The sequence below is a fragment of the Columba livia genome, chromosome 16, assembly GCF_036013475.1.
Source record: "Columba livia isolate bColLiv1 breed racing homer chromosome 16, bColLiv1.pat.W.v2, whole genome shotgun sequence".
NCBI lineage: Eukaryota > Metazoa > Chordata > Aves > Columbiformes > Columbidae > Columba > Columba livia.
In genome coordinates, this window is record NC_088617.1 from 8,628,451 (window position 1) to 8,636,707 (window position 8,257).

Here is an 8,257-nt window from a genome sequence, read left to right on the forward strand (position 1 = left end):
AAGTCACTGCTTCCAGAAATTGCTCTGAGGTTTTAAAATACCCAGTATATACTGGTATAAAGTTTGTTAAGATTATATATATATATATATATATATATATATATATATATATATATATATATGTGGTTGCCCCCAGATGTCAACATGAATGTGGAGATACTGAACTTCAGAAGGTTATGCTGGAATGAAGCTTTTTTTTTCTTGCACACATAATCTTTAAAAAAGGAAACACTACAAGGAGAGTGGTACAGAAATGCTAATCCACACTGCAGATCTGTGTCTCCTGTTCTCTTTTCCCTTTTGAAATCTTAAATTAAAACTATGTATTTTAATTGAGGAAACCCACGGTAAATGAAAGTAATATCTGCTTGCACTGAGCATGCTTTGCAGATACCTCTGAGGGGAAACACAAGGTTATGTTAGACATAAAAAACAGAAGGCGATTTCGAACCCACATCTGAAATTCTGGCCTGCAACGCTGCAGAGTGAGAAACCACTTCCAAAAGGAGTCTTGAATCCAAATATACACATAGCACAAACAGGATTAATATCCAAATTAAATAAATGGCAACATAATTTATACCTTTGTCACCATGCAGAAGTTCTGGTGGCAAGTTATTTAAAAAAAAGCCTTTTTTCCTGCTATCTTTCCCATCTTGCTTGTCTCCCTTTCAGGAGCTCTGTAAGAGAAACACAGAGCAGGTAACTGAAGAACAACAAATAAAACCAAACTCAAGTAAACCCTAACCGCTGTGAGCTCCAGCAATGGCCTAGAAGGCCCCGAGAGGCTCAAGTACAGTGCTTAAGCCGAGCTCAACACATTCACCTTGGGAAATTAGTGTCTCAGACTCCTTTAAACTACTCAGTCCCAAAAGCAAGCAGGAAATAAAAATAAAAAATTTTAAAACCCCTACGCTAGGACTGTCAGAACCGCAACCCGCGCTCTGCACAGCAACGTCCTTCAGCCTCCCGTGTCCCCAGAGCCCCGCGGCGGAGCGGCCGTCCTGCCCCTGGCTGGGGGCACCGGACCTGGCGGGGGAACATCGTTCGACCCAACGCGCCATCGCCTCAGCGGCCCCGGCCTGCGGTTCGCAGCGCCCGGAGAGAACCGGCGAGTGGGTCCCAGAGCCCCTGCCCGCCGGGGAGGAGTGCGCAGCGCCGGGGGGACAGCGCTCCCCCAGCCCGCTGCCCGCCAGCAGCCCGGCCGGGCCAACCCCCCCGACAGCCCGCCCCGCGGCGGGCGCAGAGAGCGACCCTGCGGGGAGTGACCCCCGCGCCGGGCTGGGCCGCGCCAGGCCCGGGCGGGGTTAGGGGAGGCGCTGCCGCCCGTCCCTCAGCGGGGACAGCGCTGCGGCAGGTGGGGGGAGCGGAGTCCCCGCGGTGAGCGGCGGGGCGGGCGGACGGGGCAGACGCGGCGGCATTACCTGGCACCGCGCTCCCGCGACGGCCCCGCCGCAACACCCCCCCGCCCGGCACGGCTGACACCCAGGCGGAAGTGCGGCGCTCGCAGCGGCTGAGTGAGGCGTCTGTTCACCAATCGCAGAGCGCGGCCTCGCCCAGCTGAGGTTGAAACGACGAATCGGTGTTCCCGCCCACACGCCCGAAGGCGGGGCGAATGCTAATGAGGTGCGGAGCCTCGCAGCTCCGGACCGCACCACCGCTGGGGAGACCGCTGGCCAATAGCGAGGGGGAGGGGCGGGGCTATGCAGATTAGGCGGCCTCACCTGGCGCGTTCGGCGGGGACGGTGCAGTCTCCGCTGCACAAATACACCCGGGTTTTGCACAAGTGCACTCGGGTTTTGTCTTACCGACATCTCCTAGCTGTGTTTTTTTGGTGCTTTCATCATTAGCCAGCTGCGAACATGGGCTCAGCTCACAATAACCTTTGTATGAGAGAGTGTCGTCCTGAACAAGGGGTGTGAGTTATTGTATTTTGCGTTTTCTTTTCTAGTTTTTTGTGTACCAATAATAGCGTCAGCAGTTTTGTATTTTATTAACTTCTAACTGACTTTGAGGTATGCTGTGTGTCTAGCCCTAAACCACAGGTTGAAGCAGATTTACAGATCATTCTGTCATCCCAGTGAGGTCCAACATCCTCCATGTCTGGCCATCCTCTATGTCATACAATCATAGAACCATTTTGGTTGGAAAAGGCCATCAAGTCCAACCACTAACCCAACACTACCAAGTCCACCTCTAAACCAAATCCCCAAGCTCCTCACTTATATGGATCGCTTCACCTGTTGATCTTGTGTTTGATGACCAGATACTTGATGATCTTTTGAGGTCCCTTCCAATCCCAAACATACTGTGATACTGTGATACTTCACAGCGCAGCAGTCGGGAGAAAATACTTGGATATGCAACAAATCAAAACATCCTCCATATCCCGTGTCTTCTGAGCAGCCTGAGTCGCCCCATCTGCCCGTTCAGCCCTGAGCAGCTTAATGGACACATGGAAATCCCAGAGGAATGGTCAACAAAGCCAAGGGCTGGCAGCTGAACCAGGAGGCAGGTGCCTCTGATTCTGTAGCCCTGAACTTGCACTTGTTCATCCACAACAAGTGGCTGGAGGCAAGTTCGTTAACAGTCCCCTTCACTTCAGAGCAATTATTGGTGTGCTAAAGCAATTGAGACTGTAGATGTTGATGCAAGTGGCAAAGCTGGGAGTCAGGAGTTTAAAATCGGTGTGACCCACAACGTTTCTCTCAGCACATGTCCTGCTCTTTGTATTTACCTCCTAATTTTTGAGTCTGCAAGGTGTTGCGTTCTAGACAAATCTCAGAGAGATTTGGAACTCTTTTCCACTGAAATGTGTCTATCTCCCTTTTCATACCTGAAAGCTAAGAAATGAAAGAAATCTCATTGGACCCAGCAACCAGGACTTTAAAAGGGAAAAAAGAATTGGCAAATCATACACGGAGCAAGATGCTTCGGCAGGTGAGCCACAGGGATAACGAGCATCTATCCTGAGGAGCTAGAAACCCATCGCTCTGGGTGAAGCACATCTCATAGCGCTACGGCAAAACAGCACATCGACATCATTGCTGACAATACCCAAGACAAGAATTAACAGAGACAATGCTCCTTGCTCTGACACAAAGGCAAGGTTTTAAATGAAATCTCCACTGAGAATCTCTCACCCTCTTTGGGAGTGAGGAGGGTTTTGGGGCAGGCAGAGCTGGCTCGGAAGATCTGTCGGTCTCTCCAGTTCCAGCCTTGCTAAACCCACGTGCTGTTTCACCCCTGCGTCCACCCAGGCGAAGTTGCAAGGAAGGCACCGTTGGACTCATCTTTAGGGAAAACAAATCGGGGCGGGGGGCGGGGAACGACACAGGATCATTTGTATCATTCCAAATCTGGTTTTAATATTTTACCAATTTGCCCAGAAAAGTTATTTTTTTAGGTTTTTTTTTTCCCGATAAGCCCTGACTCGAGACCCACTGCTGGATTGCTCAGCATTATAGGCTGAACATTAAGCACAGCAATATTCCTATTGCAGCTTTTAAGCAAAGGCCTACAAACAGAAAGATAGTGTTCAATTATTTTTTGACTGAACAGGCCTTTGTCACAAGTAAGCAGCGGATCTGGAAGTGTCCCCAAAAGGATCATGGAAACAGGAACCCACTGACCAGATGACCAAGGAATATTGGATTTGAGTAGCTTTTGCAGGTCTTAATTGAAGGCATGTGCATCCTGAGCCTGCCACAAAAAACAGTCTCCCAGGCATTTCATGTGCATTTGAAATAAATGCCCATGCTTAGCAAAAGCAAGGCTAATTGATAATTTCTTCTTTTATTAAATATTATGGGGCTACTCTCTAGCCATCAAAAATCACAGAAGCACAAAATTGGACAGGTAGAAGAATTGAGCTCTGCATTTGTCTCCCTCCTATGTTGGAAACGAAGGGAGAAACGTTACCTTTTAAGGGAGATGGCTCAGAAAATTTTGCCTTGCTGGCAATAGTTTTGCAATATTAAAAGTAATTAAAATGGGGTTTTACAGTGGAAAACATTGAGCAACCGTCTCAGGCATAGGTGTAACCATCAGCCCCACCTGTAATAAACCCAACTGCTCCCCTCCTGCAGAGCAATGCAACCCGCTCCGAAAACTGATCCGAGCGAACCTTGTCACTGCAGCGGCTTTGCAAAACCTAAATTGCAACAGAGTGAGGAAGGGCAAATGCAAAACCAAAGCACATTGATTCTGTGATGCAGAGATAATGCAAGGAAATGCAGCACATTACAGCAGAAACACTGATCGTGTGTCACTAGTTGTATGTAGGCAAATGCCTCTTCTCTTCCCAATAAGCCAACAGCCTCCTTCCTTGCCAGGGAACTTCAAAACCAAAATTATGTGGGGTCCCAGCACACTGAGCCCTCACAGCCCCCCAAGAGCTGCTGGAGGGAATTTCAGAGATGCAGCGTTGTCCTTATGTGCCGAATGTGCTTGGAAACACTCCCGCTCCAACAGCTTCTACCTGGGAGGACTATGGGGCTTGTCCAGGCTTGAAAGCTAATTTGGATTAAGGGAGAGTGTGAATTAAAAGCAGAGTAGAAATCTCAAAACATATCTGGGCAAATAACCCCTGAGGTATCAAACCAATTGATTAAACGTACCATCCATCACTAATTGCAAAATCCACAGAGAAGGGAAATAAGTGTGCTCAGGAGAAGAAGGTCGTGCATCGTGGCACTGGCAGAGATGGAGCAGGTTTGGGTTGACCCACAGGCAGACGTGGACGTGGAAGCGGGATGTGGAGGAAGAGCACAGCCCGTCAGATGGTGACCAGGGCTGTGATCAGGAGCTCAGCCCAGCTGTGGCCACCACCCGGCCGGTGGCACTGGCCATGGAGCAGGAGCTCCCCAGGGCAGGGACCAGCCCAGGCAGCCACAGTGGACACGGCGCTTTTCACACCCTGTTCTCCACACCTTTCTTGTTAAATATTAATTACGATTATTATAGGATGGCACACCCCTGTCACACCGCACCAGAGGCTGTGCAAACTTGGGATAGAATGAAACTTTCTCTTCTAAAGAGCTTGCAGCAGCAGGATCTCCCTCTTTCCAAGGGAGGGGGGGCTGCATCCAGATACAAGTGAGCCAGATACCGCTTTGCAAAATGGGAAACACCCAAATCATCTACAATCTGAATAGTAAAAACTTCCTCCTGTCTCATCTCAAAAGACAGACATTTTGAATTCTATTGGCAGTGATGGTGTATTTTGAGTTGCTGGCACTAAAAAAGGGAAGATACTGTGAAAGAGCTAGTGGTGCATAAATCTATTTCATATAAAAAAGACACTTAAAAAGCAGACATTGGCAACACTGATAAGGCTTTAGTGAAAAAAACAGTAATGCTGAAACCACATGAATTTTAACCAGAATCTTGAAGAAAAGCGATTCAAGAGAAAAAGGAATCCATAAATAATGAGGAACATGGCAAAAGCTGAATAAGTAGAAATAGCCAGTCTGTTAAAAGGCTGAATAAGCATGTTCTTTGTAACGGCATGGAAAGGAAAAGACACAACAGTCTGTATCCTCCGCTTCAGTGGTAATTTCCCTGGGAGCTGCACCCATTCAGCTGAGGGCAGCTCAGGGTCTGAGCCACTTCTCTTCAATATAAAATAAAGTTTTGAACATCTCTGTGGTTGAAGCTGTGAAGGCTGAAAAGCCGCATGCTGAGTGTACAAGGGGCTTTCCACAGTAAGGCAGAAACTGCTCGAAAAAAATGCTTTCTCACAAAGTCTAGATGTTTCCGTCTGCTGAATCCTGAATTCTTCTGATTCCAGCTGTGACTTCTGGCACCGGGAACTCCCGCTCCTGGAGCTGAGTAGATATGAGCAGGAGGTTGTGCTCGGGATAAAAATAATTGGGCAAAAGTGACTTACATGTCCCATCTCACCCTCCCTGGGATGAAAGCCCACGGTTTTCTTGCATCTGCACAGCAGGGACGATGCGGGTAGATCTGCTTTGACTCACAGCTCCAGTGGGGTTTGGAAGCATCGCTGGGGACACCGTGGAGCCCAGCTTTTAGAAACCAGCTCCTGCTGAGGGCTGGGGACCCTCGAGCTTCAGCCGTCTGTTTCGGGAGCAGATCTGGAGTCTGTTTTCCCAGTGCCCACACACCATCGTGCTGCCACCAGTCGATCCGCCAACGATCGATGATGCTTTAGATCCTAATAGAGGTTTATTTGTCAAGCTTGGCCACAAGAGCATCTTATTTAGAATTAATTACAGTGTCTGGGTTTAGCTACGTGTACAGCAGCATGGCAAGTTAACCCTTGTGCTCTCCAGACCACATTTCTACCAATGGATGGCAGTACTGACATCAGAGATTAATCCAATGGCTTGTATGATGCTTTCTTTCATAAGCCGAAGTCAATAGAAGCTAATTATACTTATTGATGCAAGATCAGAATTGACGTGTGAGTAAAATTTAACCTGTCTGAGTGCTTCCTTGGTAACTTATCTCTGTCTCCAGCATCCCAGAAGCTGGGATGGATGTGCGGGAGACAGGGCAAAGGGATGCTCCTCACAGCCCATGGTACAAGGGGTGTTTTCCTTTGGCTACACCCCATACCAGGGCAGAAAGTGGAACAGATTCCTACTGGCCAGGTAGTGTGGAGGTGTTGCTGATGTTCGGGTACCACGTCCTCATGATGCAGCACCGAGCTCAGGCATCTACCGACCCTGATAGAAAGAAAAAGGAAGGAAGGAAGGAAGACTGTTCCAAATCAATTCAGCATGTAATTTTCTTTAGCTTTTTAAAATTATCACCTTTGATCCAGCAAATATTTATATGCACATATTACTTGCTGGGACAGTCTCCTGTACTGAATGTAACAAAGTCGTGTTCTCTGGTCCCTAAGCAACCACTGAAACAAAATAATTAGTAACTACAAATTCACACATATCCATCAAAATAAGATCCAGATCAATTTTGTGTTGCCTCGGTATCTTCTGTGCTTGAAAATGAGCATCTAAACTTTCCCAAAACAAATGACAGTCATTTACAGATTGGTTTTAAAAGTAAGTATTAAAAGGGTCTCATCATTAAATTCCACACACACAATAAAAAATTTTAAAAAATAGTAAAATAGATAGGATATTTGAGCATGAACAAAAAAGAAAAATTCAGATCCTGTCCTAGATCCTGTCCTAGATGGAGTTGGGAAGGTTGGCTCTGGGAATTTTGGCTCTGGATCTGAAGTCTGCTACACAAGCAAACCCGACAGGCAGACAAACCAACGTGCCCCCTTCATCAGCTCCTGTGTCAGCGACAGCTGACTCTGTTTGCTTTTAGCCCAGAGGAGGAACTGGGAGCAGACGCAAAAGACGTTTTAAAAGACCCTTCATTGATATTCACAATGATGTCTTACATGTCCAGCATTATTTTTGTCCAAGGGAACTCTTTCAGAAAATAGGAGAAAACAAGTGGTTAGGTGGAAGAATGGCCATCAGGAGTGAAGAAAGGACCCTGTTGTGGAGGAAGGGGCTGTATTAGTCTGTGTATTAAAGTGCCATGAATCATTTTTATTAACTGTGTGTATATTTGGCAACAGAAAAGCAAGGTGGGCTCAGTCTGGGCACTGTGAATAGGCAGGGTATTTTACCTTAACTAAGGCAAATTAGATGTCTCTAATGACGAAGGCAGATTGGTTGAAAGAGCAGCAGGTAAATAACAGACCCCTCGCCCTGATGGTAAGAGGATAAAATCCTTCCTTGTCCCCGTGTCCACACAAGAGAAATGATGTCCTGAACCCCAGGAGCTGTGCTGAGGGTGGGTGTTCACCGTGGGTGCAAATACAGCCCCTGAGCTTTGTGAAAAGATAAATTCCCCCGGGTGTTGCGGGGCTGTGTTGGCGATGTCTGTGTTTCCCAGATCCCACATCCCCAACCATCCAGCCCCGCGGGCGGGCAGCAGGAAGGATTCCTGCCAGCTGGCTGCCTGCTGGTGCTTTCCAGCAGTGAGAAACTCTGCCTGCATCGCTGCCCAGAGCCCCTTTCACATCTCCATTGATCCCTCGTCACTGCAGATGAGAATCTGGCTGGAATACGAGGAAGGGAAGCTGCTTTACCTGTGCTTGGTGGCTCTGGATGCAAAGCACACTTGTGTGTGCAAGCAAGCCCCGTCATTCAGAAGCAGACTTTTCAAGTGCTCTATTCTCATTTATATATATGGATGGTTTCTCCCTGGCTTGATGGAGCTCAATTCTGGCTCCAAGCATAGCATTTACACTGGTGTGAATAAAGTC

General features: G+C 47.7%; 1 protein-coding gene across 4 annotated transcripts in view; it reads right to left on the bottom strand.

The window, feature by feature from the left end:
• OSBPL2 (oxysterol binding protein like 2) overlaps nt 1-1,580 on the bottom strand; it is a 29,139-nt gene extending 27,559 nt beyond the window's left edge. For 2 of the 4 annotated variants that reach the window (XM_065032392.1, XM_065032389.1), the window contains exon 1: nt 1,425-1,580. The gene's annotated coding sequence lies outside the window, so the exon portion shown is untranslated. Of the gene's footprint in view, nt 1-583; nt 681-1,424 lie in introns of all 4 variants that reach the window. The other 2 variants (XM_065032391.1, XM_065032388.1) reach the window with 2 other exon arrangements.
• Nucleotides 1,581-8,257: the final 6,677 nt, after the last annotated feature.